The 18007-nt window shown below is 42.9% G+C and overlaps 2 long non-coding RNA genes across 2 annotated transcripts in view; both read left to right on the top strand.

Annotated features, from left to right (window-relative positions):
* Positions 1-3467, top strand: part of LOC135263673 (uncharacterized) — a 29391-nt gene extending 25924 nt beyond the window's left edge. The window contains exon 3 of the long non-coding RNA XR_010332505.1: positions 2203-3467. This is a non-coding gene — a long non-coding RNA (uncharacterized LOC135263673). The remainder of the gene's footprint in view (positions 1-2202) is intronic.
* Positions 3468-3543: 76 nt separating this feature from the next.
* On the top strand, positions 3544-11682 carry LOC135263671 (uncharacterized). The gene is made up of 2 exons (XR_010332504.1): positions 3544-10703; positions 11381-11682. It is a non-coding gene; the product is annotated as an uncharacterized LOC135263671 (long non-coding RNA).
* The last annotated feature ends 6325 nt before the right edge of the window (positions 11683-18007 follow it).

Below are 18007 nucleotides of genomic sequence, written 5' to 3'. Positions count from 1 at the left end.
CTGCCCCTGTCACCCCTCCCATTACCGTGACAGCCTGTCGCTGTGGCAACAGAGCTGCTAGTGCCCCTAATAACTTCGCCTGCAATCTTCCAGGACATTTTTCATCACGATCGATATGTCCAGTCACCGCACGTCACTCAGGCATGTAACCCTCGGTTACAGTTCACCATTTTCGTTATTAGTGTACCATTCGCCATTTTATCAGTATTGAAACATCCCTGGCCCTTTGATGCAAGTTTACTGTGAGAGATAACAGAAGATAAATTCCGTAGAATGATTAACTTACCAGCGAAATTAAGAGATTTATAACTGAGTGTCTGAAGCAGGGAGATGTGCTGCGGACAGTTTGAGAGGGAGATACATGACCATAATCTCAGTGTGTAGCTCAGAGAAACGAACAAGACAGAAGTTCCTGCGACTTTCCCTTTTATGGCTAGCCATAGCAAGTCTGAAGGTATTGGGATTAGGATGGCAGGTATGCCATCCCGCCAAGTTACGCCTTGGCGGGGGCATGCCCCATACCTATACTGCACCGAGAGTTTGGCACTTTTCAGGGTTCCCCACAAAAATAACCACAACAGCCACAGACACTCAGCCCTTAAAAACATTAAATTCTGTACATTCTCACCCCATTTCAACAGACAGATTTCATAAACAACTTCACATGTCCACACAATAAAGCCCCAAACTAAGGGGATTTTGCGTTTTTTCCTTCTTCTTCTCCTTCTTCTTCTTCTTCTCATTCTTATTTTTCCTGCCGCCTATCCCACTAACAACATGTCTCCCCATTGGACATTTTACCGACACCAGCCAAATCTTCACCTACATGACCCAATCAAAAACTTGCATACACACGCAAAATACCCATACCTTTTTATTCTGAAACATTTCCAGTTTAAAAAGCTAGTCTGCCTGTGGCCTAGTGGGCAAGGTTACAGTCTTGGGAACATAGGGTGCTAGGTTCAAGCCCAGCTAGGAATATGTTTCTTTAACCTGCTTTTACCCTCACTAATAATTGTCCACTACTTCTCAATTATTGCTTTTGCACCATATCTACCCGCCATTCACCGAACGTATACACTGCATTATGACGTACCGTCTGCACTACAATATTGCAAAGCCATATGGATTCAACGGGAGCTCTTCAAAACACAGGGCCAAGTGACTTGAAAGAATTGAGGAAATATTGGGTAGCATTGCTTTGGAATACATCTTATTTAATTTTGGCAAGGCAAGATAGCCTATATTGTTTGTAGTACCGTAACTTGGCGTCATTTTGATATCAGTACTTTTAATGGCAGGCCTGGATTTTGGCAGTCTGAATTAATGAGTTATAGACGGTGTATGTCTTGTATGTGTGAGTAACTTGCCATTTTTGTACGTTGAAAACGTGTTTTTTATGAGATGGCATTTACCATACAAACTCCTTTGGTCAACATGCACATGCCTGTGTATGTGTGACGCGTACATACACGATCGCATGCTTCTCAACCACCACCTCGTCACCAAGGTGACATTAGAACCCAGGACTGTGGGCTGGAAAGAAGGATTATTTCAGTGAATTTAACTCAGAATTGATAGTTTTTGGGAGACAGAGAGGGCCAGATTAGGTGGCCTGCTGGTACACTGGTGCCTGGAGGGTAACCTACAGGGTCCAAGTTAAACTACGCGGTCGCTCCCTGCACTTGGAACGGTACTTCCCTCTAGGGTTCTCAGCACACTTGTTCCTGGTTATGGTTATACACTTTGTTGTACGTCGCTCTGGATAAGAGCGTCTGCCAAATGCCTGTAATGTAATGTAATGGAGAAAAACAGTGAGGGGTGATATCTCTGCTCAGTTACCCCGAAATTCAGAGATCTGTGATTGTATCTGTGGTTTTTGTTGTTTCTTTTCCCTCAAACTCTTACACTAAATATTAAATTGACTGTAAATTAACAAAGTAACATTTGATTGGGCAAATGTGTATTATTATTATTATTATTATTATTATTATTATTATTATTATTATTAATGAAATACACAGGTGACTGCGTTTCCCTGGTAACATACTGATTTGCTGTCATCCAAAATAGTCATAAAATAGATTGCTGAATAATGCATCATGTTTTGATAAACTGGCGCTGAGAGTTATCTCGACAGATTGCTTCATTAACTAAACAAAGCATTGCAACAAATTTGACATTTTTTTCTTGTTCCTGCAGGGGCGAGCATGGCTGACTGAAACTGGTATGATGGATCGCTTTCATTTGCTGTATCTGAAGACCAGTGAATCAGAGCTGTTCCAGCGGCGTTTTTCACAAGCACCTTCACAACCACCATGAGTCGACTGGAACAGAACATGGCGCCCCCTGCAGGCGAGTCTCACAGTCACAGTGTTCACTGACGATGCCCAAAACCCAGAGCAAATGCCCAAGTGAGCCTCAGCAGCCAGACAGGCAGATCAAAACAGACTCCGAAGAAACTCTCCGGAGGCTCTTAACTCGCTCTCCAGGAAACGCATTTTCAGATTCAGCGAATGCCACCCCAAAAGGGTGGTGGCAGTCACTGGTCCGCTTCCCTCGGGGCAGCTGGCTGACGTGTTGTTTATTTGGCACACGCCTCCTCTTGGTACTCAAAAACTTCCTTTCATTTCGCAATTGAGGTCCCCGGGCAACATTTTCTCCCTCGCGAGTCGTCATAGCGGCAGAATTTGTCCAGTACACTCCAGAATTATGATCGCCTTAAGATTGCCAGTTTTTTTTTTCTAAGATACTCAGCTTTGATTCCATTTCACTAGTGAAGCCTAAACGACATCTTAGAATGACAACATTTTAGAATGACAACAACATTGTTAAAGATTTGATTCGTTTTGAATCACCACCTTCTCACTGACACTGTGATTTGTTGGAAACATATGGGTTATACATAGGCAATATATATACAGATATTTGTCTCTCTGAATTTCCCAACCAGGCATACAGCGGAGAGTTATAGCATTGGCAAATAAGGCTACATGCCACATTATTCAAGCACATTTCAGTGTGTCCTTACTGTTATTTTCCTGCAGGAGCAGCAAGAGCTGCAGCAATATCCAATATCCATGAAATTTATTTAGCCATTCAGAAAAAGTTGCTTTTCCTCCTCATTCAATACCACAGTCTATTGACTGTTGGTTTCTCAGGAGCAGTATGTATTTTTCTACTTGTGCAAGTCTTGCGATAATCCCCTCCAATTCTTAAATGGTGTCGTATAGTGTTGTGTGTTCAGTCATTTATATTCAGGAAGTCCAGCTTCTCAGATTCTCAATTTCAGAGTGCCTCCACTGTCTGCAAACTCAATCATATTCTGATTGGTTGACCCAATTTGCTGCACTTTCCAATGGCGATTTTCCAGTACTTTCTCTGCATCCCCTCACACCCCCACCCCCCGACATACACACACACACACACACACACGTGCACACACACACACACATACACACATGCACACACACACATACACATGTGCACACACAACCTACACACACACATATACACACACACACACACACACACGTGCACACACACACACACCTACACACACACATACACACATGCACACACACACATACACATGTGCACACACACCTACACACACACATACACACATGCACACACATCTACACACACACATACACACATGCACACACGCACACACACACACACTTTCGGCCACAGTGGGTCCCACTGTGAGGATGGATACTGTGAGAGTTGATTAAACGCTGGACGTTTTACTGTGTGTCATGCAAACTGCATATGTAGGCCTGAAAATCTGCACCCACTAAACATGAGTGCTCTAGCCCCTCCCAGGGAGCAGAATCTAGAGAGGCAACGGCCACAGATCTTTAAGCTCCAGCACCTCCAAAGGAAACATTATCTTCCCCTTGCCTGTCCTTTCATCTGTAATAACACTCTTCTGCAGTGATGCTGGTGCTTTTCTCCCTTATGCAACGGGCCTGAATTACAGCTGAACATTTTTGTGAAAAATAATGTGTATAATTTACCACTCGGAAGCGGTGCCTTAGGAAAGACTAAAGCCGCTCCGTGGAGCAAGCTGCGTTATTCATCGCTCTGCGAATCACATGTGCAGTCATCAGGCTCTAACGCCCGCGGTTGTCCCTGTTATGCAATTTGAAATCAGTTGTTTGTCATTAACAAAAGGAAGAGCAGTGTCATTACGTCCCCTGTGACAACACAGCGTGCGCTTTGCAGTGTGCGCTTTGCAGTGTACGCTTTCCAGACTACACTCAGTCTCGCTGGCTTTGGCTGTGCTGTTTATAGACGAGCGTGACCTCTGACCTTTCCCCAGAATGCAGAAGGTATCCACGGACCGCCCCTGGTGTTCCTGGGGCAGGTCCTTCAGATTAGCTTGTGTCTGAGCGTCCCCTTCCTTCCATTTTACCCTGCCAGGTCGTCACTCCCCCCCGCCCCCCCAAAATCTCACCAGGGCACTCCACTGGTCTGATAAATATTGTTCAGATAGTTCTGCAAGAACACAGTGCTATACATGTCAACAACACTGGGCAATGTTTAGGGTGGATTTAGTTTCTCTTCCACAGAGTGAGAAAAGTAAGATATTAATCTGCAAGTACAATAATGAAATGGAGAAATATGAGATTTTACATCTTAATTTGCAGGTTTAATTTCCAATTACTCAGGGTGGCTCAAGGAAAAAAAACAAAGATGAGAAATATTTTCAGGCTGAAGCACCTTGACTGAACGATTCTTTTAAACAAATATAAACAACAAGCAGCACGTTTCCTTTGAACATACAGGGCAGAACGTATCACACTGCTCCAGATATGTGTGACCAGTTTCACTCTTTGCTTATGCATGTATGGCAGTGTACTAAATGAATCCAGACCAGGAAAGCTACAGACACTGTTTAAAATTGGTTAAATATTTGTGCCTACATAGTCACACATTTTGCAATAATTAATATTTAAGAGAGTGAATGGATTGATAAGTTGCCAAGTTCCTTTATATGAATCATAACATCTCGACAAAGGTTTATATTAACAATGAGACATTTAATATAAAAGGAGAAGAAGAAAGTTCAGTTGGAACATTTGAGTACCCAGATTTATAACGTTATTTCCTAATATGCTGGTTTGGCGTCCCCAGACAAATATGGAACCAGATATCAAATACAAAATTGGAGCGAGACCAGTTTGATTCTTGTCTTACAAAAATATAAATATAGAACCTTTACAAGGAAAGAAGGGAACAGCACATTTGGTGATCACAGTTTGTTTCAGAAGTAGGCACTGTTTAGGCAGAGTTACTATGTCCTTTAATTTATACCAATCTTTTTTATCATTGGCTTTTAAAAACAGACAAACATACTGTGTGAGTTGAATGTCTATAACTGGATCAAGGTGAAAGACTAATTCTTGGAAAAAAAAAGTTCAAAGTTAAAAATATCAAATAATATAGTGAAAATTGAAGTATTCAAAAACCAATAAACCAAACATATTACATAAGCTATATCAGATAATAAATAATAACCTTTTTGTTTGTTTGTTTTAAATTAAAAGTCAACAGTTATACATTTTACTGCTTGGGAAAACTGCCATGAACTGCGACTGTTAAAAATGTTGGCTTTTTATTTTTAAATACTGTGTGTTCTTGAAATAATGCTCACGTCTTCTTGTGCAGTGGAAATACAGTAGAATTTTTTTTTCAAGGAAAATGTTCTTTTCAATTCTCTTTGTAAAACAGAATGCCAATTGATCACCAATCCAGGATAGGATTGGATTAGGTGTGTGGAAGTGCGGACAATCAGCTTGACAAGGTGATGCTTACCGTTGCCAAGCAACACAGCACTATTTACCTGTCATTGCTTTGCTCTGTCGTATGGGTCATTGGCTGTCTTTAGGTATAAAACTTGTAGAAGGCCCACCCAAGCAAGAGATTGGTCATCTAAAAAAATGAGGTGAACAATAATAATGCAGACAACAGAAAAAAACAAGCAAAAATCTTCTTTTTAAAAAAGAAAATCATTTGAACATGTATTTCTTTTCATTTAGCGACTACCATAGCTGCCCAGATAGGACACAAGCAGTAATAGCTTCTTAGCTGAATAATATACTATGCATTTATGTAGCGCTTTTATCCAAAGCGCATTACAATTGATGCCTTGCCTCTCGTTCACCCATTCACACACACACACTCACACACTAACGGTGAAAGGCTGCCATGCAAGGTACCAATCAGCTCGTTGGGAGCAATTAGGGGTCAGGTGTCTTGCTCAGGGACACTTCAAAATGCCCAGGGCGGGGGATCGAATCGGCATCCCTCCGACTGCCAGACAAACGCTCTTACCTCCTGAGCTATGTCGCCCCTGTAATAACATAACATAACCTAATGACAAGAACAAGCCATTCAGCCCAAAAATACTCACCATTTTCTGACTAAATTTGTGCTCTGATTACCTACAGACTAGATAATATCTAACAACTTAATAATTGTCCATTATTGTAAGATGGTCTTTACAGTTACACAAAAATTCTGGGCTTTCCTCTTCCTGTTTGTATACAGTGTTTTATTCTAATGTGCGATCCATTATTTTTAAGTTCAGCTCAAGTGTCTTTGAAGCGGTCAGTGAATCATTTTCACATTTTCCCCACGGTGACACAAATTTTTTTTTATTAAAAATCGTTATTATTTATTATTTATTCCTTCTGTAAAACATTTTCCCACTGAAAATTACCGCATGACAAACAATAGTAAAAGAAAATGTTGTCTAACTGCAAATGTCTGTCTCAGCATAGGTGGGCTGTACCTGCCATGTACCTGGCATCACGTCCCAGGTGTGACATGGACCTGTGCGGACCAATCAAAATAGAGTGCCAGTCTCACAAATATGCTTCATTTTGTCTTTTACGTATGACACCTGACTTGGAAGGGACCAGATGTGCCAGTATGCAATATGTAGTTATCCAGCCTGTAATGACCAGTATCAGCTAATTTTTCTCCATGTCGTAGGGTGCAGCAAACAAGAACTTTTTTAAAATGCTGATTAGTGTTTTAAAGTTGGAGTACTGTACATTTCTGTGCAAAATGTAATGCATAACATTGATGTGTGTACATCTTACACTGCAAACACCAAGCAAACTGCGAAACTGATATGCTTTTCTGTTCGGCCCTAGCCGGTCGGTCTGTGTCACACTTACATGACATTTCATTTTATTTGGCAGATGCTTTTATCCAAAGCGACGTACAATGAGTGCACTCGTGCATGATAATGGGCAGCCTGTCTTGTCCTAATTTCATGCAATGAACTGAATCAGTCAGACAATGAAATTCATGAAAAAGGTCGTGTGAGAAACACCTGAATAGCAATACTGCCATAAACATTTCATATTAAAAAGCAGCAGCGGTTTTATCCGCGCGCCGTAAAAGTGCTCCTTATATTGATTTCAATTATATCATTTATAACTAGTACGTGACACAATCATACACAATTCATTTTACGCGTTGTTTTGTTTGCTTTTCTTCTCTTGGTGAACGCAGCTCAGCAAGTTCAAAGGTCAGAAATTTAACGTGATTGTTTCATTTGATTCATCGCGGCCGCAAAAAGGTAGCACCTGACTTTATTCATATATAAAAGAGACATGTTTTTTGGTTCCCAGGGAAGAATTAAGCTCTTCTATTCTATTCTATTCTATTGAACCAAAGGGTGAATTTAGCCAACTCTTGACCAGCCACCAACAATAGCTACAGCAGTCTTGTTTGTGATATGGTCACGTGACGCAGTGACATTACGAGTTCTCCCCTCGCCCTCTGACGCATGGTATTCCCTGGAATGTCGTGATGCAGGGAGACCTGGGAGGAACGCCGTTCCGTTCCACCGCACCCACAAGCAGTTCCACGGCGCCCTGACCCCAAACCCGCATTTGCACATTGAGTGCAGTGGCGTGAGGAAGATGAGCGGCTTCATCACGAGAAGCAATTCTGCGCGACATCATCTAGCTCGCTCCCACGACCTCGACTGCATAACTTCAGTGGCCTACTGAAGTCAAGATGCTATCCGGAGAGCTCTAATCTGTCTTTATCGCCATGCCAACGACATAAACAAAATAGGGGAAAAACCACCTTGGGGAACGAGGTTTTATTTGATATATTCTTCGCTGATACAGTGCTCCCTGTTATTCCCCCCCCCCAAAATAGCTGTGGTGAGGCTGTAGGCAATGCACTGTGCGGCTGATCGCTAATAGAATCAGCTGCTGACGGACAGGTACAGAGATGTGGGTGATGCGTACAGAGGATACCATAAGGCGCCGCTTGCCTCCCCGGTCTTCCCCAAGCCCACGCGTCCCGTCCCCCGTCCCGTCCCCCGTCCCCCCCCGGAGAAATTTCTCCTCCAGTCGAGGCAGTTTTCCAGCTGCTGGAATGCTGGGCAGAGAAGCTACATTCACCCGGATGTTATGACAGAGGAACCGGACTGTCACAGTGTCAGCGACTCAACACTGTGTGAGTGAGACAACATGGGCTCTGACAAGGTCCCTGACCCGACAGCTTCGCTGACAAAGGGGGCAGAAATCTAACGGACAGCTGGAGCCGCCTGACCGGTTATAAAATAAGCCCCTGAACAGTGTTCCTAGCACCCAGCTGCTGCGCTGTATGACTGAGTGCCAGCTGTTGTGCCATAGGGCTAGGCTGGGGTAGGGGATACATGGGCCATACACTGCAGAGGGCTTAATCCTCCCAGTAATTACGTCCCATGCACATATTTGTTAATATACCCAACAATGATACGTTTTTTATTGAGAAAAGGAAACTATGAACTACATCAAGACAACATTCGGAGGTATCTAGTCCTGTTGGACCACATCAGCTTGTTTTAATTGACTTTCGTACAGAATATACATCTGCCCCTTGGCAAAGTTTGCCTGTTGTACTTCCTTCGCTTATGCTGCACACGACAGCTGTTAACACAGCTGGCTTGCAGTTTTAATTCAGTGTCTCACTCTCACATATTATCAGTCAAACGAGCATGAGAACTGCAAGAGAAAATTATGAAAACAAGATGGCCGAGCTATCATTTATGTCTATGCATGTATGTTTTTATTTATGTCTATGAATACGTGCGGTCATTGTGGATCTGCTTCCACACTGAAAATCTTATCCAATTAGTTCTAGGCAAGTTAGTATTAAATCTATTGTCACCTGCTGTGGTCAGCAAATCATAGCTGTAGTTTGCCTGTGTTCTGTTGCTTCTTAGTATAATGCAAATGTACCTTTCTGCACTGTTCCTTTAAGAGTCCTTGTGAATGAAAATAATTTCCACAGATTATTAGTTCACTTCCTCAGAAAAGTATACAAAAGCTATGGCTGCATCGACGGATCGTCAAAGATGAGCTTTTGTTAAAGGGGATTGCTATATTGATTTTAAAATGTTATATTGTTGTATTGATTTTAAAGTGTACAGTGAAATAAAATTTCACTCTCTATATCTTAGTTGAACGATGTACACAAAGCACTCGGGTATTCTTCTCTTACCTGAGCTCTTATATTATCTAAATATATTGCCTGATGTCTTTTTTTGTGGTTAGCTGCTGGTCCCACCAAATTTTTTTCACACATGCCCAAATCTACTTCCCATCACCATGGTGACAACTCCCTTCCTATCCGGTTTGACTGTGTGTGTTTCTGTGTGTGTGTGTATGTGTGTGTGTGTGTGTGTGTGCGTGCGTGTGGGAGTGTGTGTGTTTGTGCATGTATGTGTCTGTGTGTGTGTCTGTTTGTGTATGTATGCGTCTGCGTGTGTTAGTGTGTGTGTGTGTGCATGCGCAAGCAAATAAAAGACAGAGGCGGAAGGAAAGGGTGTGAAAGTGACTGTAGCGCACAAAGAGAGATCAATCTTCAGCTCTCTGACAAGATCATTTAGCACAGCGGTGCATAACTCCGGTCCTGCAGGGCCGGTCTGCGTGTGGGTTTTTGTACCAACCAATTATATTTATTTTAGTTTTCTGACGGCTCTGTAGACGACACTGGCTCACTCCCGTTCTTGAGCACAGTAAAGTCAGTAAAGACACTTTTGCAGCTGTAGCTTGTGCTTTCAGAAAAACCTCAGGTCAAGATATGACCTGATACTGAGATACTGAGATAATTAAAAAATGAAAAGCACAAGTTGGCACAAAATCCTGAAATGGATCGACCCATGTTGTGCACCACTGGCTTAGCAGACTCTGAAGTGGACTGCCCTTGAAGAAAAAAAAAACGAAACACAACACTAAATCTTACAGGCTGTGCCCATGAATGTCAGCAGTGCAGCTCCAGTCTGCCAGAAGGTCAACACAGAAAAAAAGTCTGTCTCACAGTAAGAAGTGTCTTAGTCTTGTAATGAGATTTAAAATAATTTTTCTTCTAACATAGAAAATATTAGCTTGTTTTTTTTGCTACTTTTTGTTACATTTGCATTTTCTAACCCCGTTGGCAAATCTTGAAATGAGTCTAACTATCTCCCCTCCTCAGCAATCTTTTGTCTTATTTAGCAAGAAAAGTCTAAATATGTGATACCTTAAAATATATTTACCTAAATATACCTTAAAATACTTGTTAAGGTTGACTTATTTTTTGGTTTTTGCAGTGAATGAAGAGGTGACATGGAATAGAATTAAGGACGGAAAGAGTTTTGGGATTTAACGTATTCCCTCTTACAGGGAGTTTCATCACGTTGTGTGAGTATCTGTAATCATTGAGCTGAATAGGATGTGATCAACAGCAATGGCTTTTCATTATCTCATGATTTTCTCAGGTGGGGGAGAGGTTTGTGGCCGGGAGGGTGGGGAGTTGGGGTGGGGCGGGTGGTAGGGAGGGGGGGTGCGAGTGGGGAGGGGGGGGGGAAGGATGGGGGGAAGGTTGTTTTCCATAAACACTAGATCTGCATCAGGATGGAAACCTGTCAGCCAATAAGATAGATTGTTCACTGCCAGATGGAACCATCTGTAATAAACAGCATCCGACATACAGTTTGGGGTTTTTTTACAGGGAAAATTCTGTTGAAGCTGATAAAGAAGATAATAATTGTTCTGCTGTTTTGTTTCTTGCTTTCATTTATTGGCGTGAGCATTTATTCAATCATTAAATTCATTTTAGTTTCTGAAAATTATTGCACAGCTTCTTGCTTACAAACCACAAACACCACAAAGGCCTAATTTACCTACATACCCCAACTAAAAGAGCTTTGATAAGCGTTGAGCAGAGTGTTGAGCAGCAATGCTAATTGTGTGAAAAACCACAAGGGGGGAGAAATATTACTGCGTACTTAAATGACAGGTGCCAGCAGGACTTGGAACACATCAACGAGCTTCTGATTAATCTGTTTTTCTTTCTTTTCTTTTTTTTCTTTACTCAGCATGAAAATATTCAACAAGTACCCGACCCGAACGGAGAGAAAATAAATTGATATGGATGCGAGAACCTGTCTGAACAGCCTGTCTGCAGAACCCGGGGATTTGATTTGGCAAAAGAGGCAGCCCTTTAAGTGTACCCAATTACGGTTGATCAGTGATTCACATTCAGACCTTTCGCAAAACCGCATTTCGCACATTAAGCTGGAGAGCCTCAGGGTGTGAGCGTCATGGACGCCAGGAAACGGTCCCTTTTAAATACACACTCCCCGTTTCTTTATGTATGAAAATAAAGGAACGTCTTTGATGTTATGATTCAGTGTTCTCAGATTCAGAACATCGAAATTAATTGGCACAAGTACATCCTGTGCACCCGTTAAGTGGCTGTATGCACACACTACTCCGGCCCACCGGCTTCATTTAAAAAGATGCTGCTGTACTGAACTGCAGGAGAGGATTGCTTTGATTATTAATGGCCAGTCCCTCTCTTCCTCTAAACTGCATGAGCGGCAAGATCTCCATCACCGCCAACCAGTAAATCCCTCATCTAATTCCCCTTCCCGCTTTCTCCATAAAGTCATGTTGCCCCGGCCTGTTTGTTACGCAGTACCTGATGTTTGTACCTTTGTGGTTTTATTAAAGCTTTCAAAGAGCTATTTGAAGAGCAAAAGGAGGCGCAGACATGCCTCAGTACCTTCCCCATTGGCCACATTCTGAGGATCAGCTCGAGTGTTGCCTTATTGTGAAGCATACATCATATTTTTGAATGTTGCATTTTTTATAAAAGACATTCAGATATACAGCTGGCTAGCTACGGGAGCAATTCCTGTTAAATACTCCCAAGAACCAGAAGGCTTTTCCCACCGTGAAATCAAAACCTGCAAATCTACAGTGAGAGACCGAACTCCCGAGAGTTCACACTAACGTGGAGCTTGTATACCGCTGTATACTTGATAGGGAGTGGGAAGGAGGTTTATTTATCCGAAACCAAAAGCGTGGAAATGAACGTATCGCACGTCTGACGGGCTGTAGATCGTATAGCCTCCATAAACAGCGTTATATAAAGAGTTCCCCTGGCCGGGCTCCCGTGACCTTTCTGTGAGGAGACGGACACTTCTCCAGAAGGAAGAAGGGCTTTCCACTTTCTGCAACACTTGGAATGTTGGCTTCATCCATTTGGGGTCGGAGAGAGAAATTTAGCAATTTTCTTATTTTGCGGCCTCACTGCAGAGTCCCCCGTTTGCCCCCTGCATTCAGCCGGGAGATGGGGCTGGGTGTCAGATTGTTTTTTACGGCGGGTTCACTTAAGGTAGCGCGCTTGGAGCTGAACACGTCTTTCATGGGCAATCAATCGCTCAGCGCTGGGAACGGCAGCAGGTGTTGGCGGCAGATGAGCTAAAGCAGGGCTGCCCAGCCCCGTTCCTGTAGATCTGCCGTCCCGTATGTTTTCATTTCAACCCTAACAAAGCACAGCTCATTTAACAGCTAGAGCAGGGTGGCCCAGCCCCGTTCCTCTAGATCTGCCGTACTGTAGGTTTTCATTTGAACGCTAAACTGACCCACCTGATTCTACTAATTACCAGCTCAACTAGCTCTCTAGCTGTTGAGGTGTGCTTTGTTAGGGTTGAAATGAAAACCTATAGATGGGCAGGTCTACAGGAACAGGGCTGGGCAACCTTGCTCTAGCTGTTGAGTGGTGTGTGCTTTCATGGGGCTGGAGTGAAAACCTGCAGGAAGGTAGATGTCCAGGCCCTCAGCTAAGAGTTGGAGCCGGCTGGAAGGTTCATGTGGCCGGGGGGAAACCAGCAGCAGGACTGCAGATGGATTGCCAGCTGGGCGTAATGCATGGACCTCCACAGACTAGGGAGGATCACAGACCTGTTGGAGACAATCTATAGATCTAATGGAGAACAATGTAGACTGTGAAACGATGGAAGCAGTGGAATGGTGGAGAAAGTGATCAATTACCAGTATTTACCTAGTATTGATTAGCTATATCTTTTCAGAAAACACCTTATGAGACTGATTCCAACTGTCATAATCATTCCAGAATAATCTCCAGCAAGGCAATGTGACCCTGATGCGAAGCAGAGGGTACTCGATCACCCCAAAGAGGCAAGCTTGGAGGCTTGGTGTCTGTGATTGGATCGGAGCTCTGGGAACATGATTTGTAGACAGGACAGGTGAACAGGCCAGGGAGTGTGGGAAAGTGTGGCAACAGCAGTGTAACTGCCCCTTGGACCACACAAAATCAAGTACGGCGATGGCCAAAATGCACTCGCAGGGTGCACTTGCATTCACTGGCATTATTGTTACTTCAGCATTATGATGTTCAGTTCAAAACATTCTAATCGTGTATTTGTGGTCTTTTGTGTAAGCACGAGATTAGAATGTGCTTAACCGATGTAACAATTGCTACTGTTAATTGAAAGCAGTAGAGTTCTAGAACACTGCACTGACTTAGAATTTAAGGGGGGTGGGGGCAAGCATTTCAAAAAACCTACCCTTCAAAGTAAGTATCTTTTTTAAGTTCTCTTCTAATTTCCTCCTCTCCTTGTCTCATCACCGTGGTATACACAGAGCGAGGGGGCAGGAATAGGGAGGACCAGGCCTTCCCACAAACCCCCACTCTCAACAGCAGGGATAGAATTACAGAATGAGGCTAAATATACGATGGTGCCGTGGCAGGGGTCCCAAAACCCGGGCGACACACCGCCAACATCGCGCTTGTTAATCATTGATTCGGGTTCCAAGCAGGTCAACGGTGGAGCACCACAGACAACTCCATCACATGAAGGGAACCCTCATTCAGCTATACAAGCACAGCTGCCGGGTTATCAGCCTTTCTCTCGCCAGTCACTCTCCGGTACTCTTCACTATGTTTACCGTGGCCAGAATTTAATCTAACGCTCAATGTGGCATTGCCCGTATCTTAGATGCAATGAGATATATTTAGCCGGGCTTGTGCTCACGCTGTCGTGTTTTGAAACGCAACTCGTGTCGCAAAGCGGATAAAACAACTTACCTTGTTTGCGGTTGCTAGGATACTAAAAGCTGTTGTCGTCTGTCGGAACAATGTGTGCGACAGAAGCTAGAAATGTACAAGTATGTATGATAAATTCCGTTTAAACACAATTTACTGGCAGATAATGAATTTCTTGGGCAAGTAGCCGCGGAATAAGCAAGATAATGTCAGCTGTAGCAAGCTTGTCAGTTGTTTCAAAATAAGGCCAGTTGTTGATGTTTGGTTGGGTCCTTTGGTTGCCGCAACAAGGGCAGTGGCAGCTGTGAAGACCAAAGGAAGAAGCACAAATAGCTAGTAGCACTTTGCACACACACTTCCTGTCATACACACCAAACCACTTCCTGTTTCGGATGTATTTGTTTTGTACAAAGCTGTCACTGATGTATTGATGCAATGAAATCTGTGTTCATGACTGGACCTTTTAGATAAAAGGTGTTTTTTTTCTTTCTATTTTCTGTTCTTCTCACCATTCATTCTCACATCAAACTTGTATCTCTTGTCTTTGAATGCTCTTTCAATTGTGAATGTGAATTACATTACATTACAGGCATTTAACGGACACTTATCCAGAGCGACTTACAGACTTTACATAGCATTTACATTCCATCCGTTTATACAACTGGACATATACTGAAGCAATGCAGGTTAAGTACCATACTCAAGGGTACAACGGCAGTGTCCTACTGAGGAATCAAACCTATGACCTTTCGGTTACACACCCAGTTCCTTACCCTTGCCCTTTATTTTGTTATAAATAGTGACACTGTTGTGATTTATTACCAGTGTTTATCATTGTCTTAAAAATGTAAAAACTTAAGAGACTTATGGTTCTAGTATTCATTAGTATTCCAGCTCATGCTTACAATTGTTATGCAAGTGAGCGTTTGAGTTGTTTTAGAAAAAGCTCCAAGGGGGTGATGCGACCCTGACTCTAAATGGAGTCTTCAGTTTCTCAGAAGAGGCTTATTTTGAAACAGATAACAAGCTTGCTGCACATGATCTTGCTTATGCCCTTGGCTACTTGCCTGAGAAATTCATTATATGCCAGTAAATCATGTTTATATTCAATTTAATCGCACGTATTTGAAGTTTTTTAGTGTCCGCCACAAACATGTTTCCAACAAACAACAACAGCTTTTAGTGTCCTAGCAACCACAAACAAAGTCGGTTTTTGATTTTGCATAGTTATTTCCCTACAGCGGTCATTGATTATGACAGAAATTAGGATTGCGCATTGACCAATCAGAATCATAATCAGAGTATTCAGCAAAGCCATGGTATAATGTGATACCTTTATTAGTCTGCATCCCTGCCATAATTTTAATTGTTACTTTTATGACTGTAGTTCAACCAGGCAGACATTTAAATAAAGAAATGTTAATGAGCTGACACATGACTGACATGGTGACAGGGAACAAGACTGGGAATGACCCCAGCTTCTGGGAGTGTTCCCCTGCAAGGGTTCAGAGGAACAGGGCAAGAGGGCCCATGTCCTCCGGAATGCGAGACCTGGTAAAAACGGCCACTGCTGAACAGCCAGAGAGGTGAGGGCAAGCAAATTTAACCCTCTGAAGAGTAGGGTTTTGAAAATTTTTTAAACACTTTTAAAACATTTTTTATTTTAAGTCCAGAATTTCGTTGCTTTCAGTTACCAGTAGTGCTGGTTATAATCAGCAGTAGAATTAGAACATCACAATCACATATTTGTGACCTCGCAACTTAAAGAGTTAAAGGTGCAGCATTCACACTCATTGACCGAGGAGAGATTGATTAAGTGAGATGTCCTGCTGAAGCTCCCTTTTAACTGCCCGGTTGTGACTGGGATTTTGAGAGTCTCTGTCGCGGCCGGCAGGATTACCGAGTGCACCCAATATGCTGACCTGCAGACGGGTTTCTACAGCAAGTACTACAAAACGCGATAAGTACGATCAGTTTAAAATGTGCCTGGCGCCTTATCGCCCGTAAGGTGCCAGACAGCATCGCCGCAACGTTTCGCTTTTCGGCCGACCGCTGCGATCAATTTATGCTTAAAGCATTTTTCTGAGTACTCCGAAATGCATCTGATATCGGGCAGGACACATTTAGAGAGGGTCTTGAGCCGGCACAGCAGGTAAGTATAGCGCCAGAGCCTTGGATGACACTGCTCACTACACCTGCGTCTTAACTGCTACCTAGTTGTTCTGTAAAACGATAACGCGGCCCCGTGCCTGACTCCATAGAAAAATAAGGATTCGCTGACCTGAGATGAACAAATGTTCTGTACGGTACCCAGTGGCAGTCATTCACAAATGTGCAAACAGGGCGAACTGAAGTTTTTAATGATCAGCGAAGGTCTCTGCAAATGAGCCGACAGCCTGCGAAGCGGAATGGCGATTCTTCAGGGGGAACTGACATTATTACGGCAGAGGCAGTTCTCGGGGTCGACAGCAGCGACAAATCAAGTTCCGGGAGGATAAAATAAAATGAACGCTGAAATGAATAGCGCTGCCGTGATCTTCGCAGTCCAAAGTGGAATAAACAAGTCTATATCAACAGGCAGGGCGAAGCGGAGTGGGACTTCAGAGGTCAGCAGTCTGGCACATCAGGTTATTTCAGTTGAACCGCGCTTGATTTGACCCGCCGCTTCACACGTAAAGAACAGCGAAGTTCAGATCCAGTCCACTGTGACAAAGCAATCTTGCGATCATAAAGACTGTTGTTCTGCTATTTTAAACGTTTTAGAAATATTTAAGGGGTTTTATTGCAAAAGACATGCGCGCGTGGCGCTCTCGCTCAAAAGTGACTTGAGAAATGTTATGAGGACAATTTGATGTGCTGCTTTGAGTGTGTTTGTGTGTGTGAGTGTGTGTGTGTGAGTGAGAGAGAGAGTGAGAGAACAGACAAGTCTATTTTCTTCTGTAATAACCGCCTGGATTATAACAGTACCACCTGTGCTATTCCTGTGCCACACTAACAACAATAAAGATGCTAGCCACCACCCTATTATAAATAGGCCTAAGCTGTCAGCAAACACAGACAGCATGAGGTCTCCACTTGTGAAGTTTCCATCCGCCTCTCTCCTCCACAGAATGAAGGCTGCCATTTTGTTGACACACTATTCAGTTTACAATCAGCTGGTGACAGCGCAATTAAGTATTAGTATATTGAATTTTTTTTCTAATTAGCATATTGCAATATTTACACTGGATAATCCCTGACTTGCTCTCAATCTAATTTAATTAGCCGTATCCAATGCATTATTGCTGTTGTGCTTGTCGTGTATTGGCACGTCAAAGTTAATCATGTTTGCTGCAGATTTGCCCGTCTTTTGATTAAATGGCAATCCTAGAGTCGCTGAAGCACTTGGGTGAAATAACTGCGTAGTAAATCCCAGCTAGCACAGAGCGTTCTCACAGTGTCACTGCCATTGCATAGCGGCAATATTACAACACTGACAAAACATTCCTCTAATGGTGTGAGAATATTTTGAAAAAATCCTGCATCTAGTTTTACCTCTCTTAGATTGCTGAGAAAATAAACGCCCATAAATCAAGAACATCCCGCCGGTTTTTAAAAGACCTTGACTGAATCTGCTCTAGAGCCGCCGCAATTTAATTCAACCAAACAA

This window comes from Anguilla rostrata, chromosome 9 (genome assembly GCF_018555375.3).
Source record: "Anguilla rostrata isolate EN2019 chromosome 9, ASM1855537v3, whole genome shotgun sequence".
NCBI lineage: Eukaryota > Metazoa > Chordata > Actinopteri > Anguilliformes > Anguillidae > Anguilla > Anguilla rostrata.
This window is presented reverse-complemented; position numbering and strand designations above follow the sequence as displayed.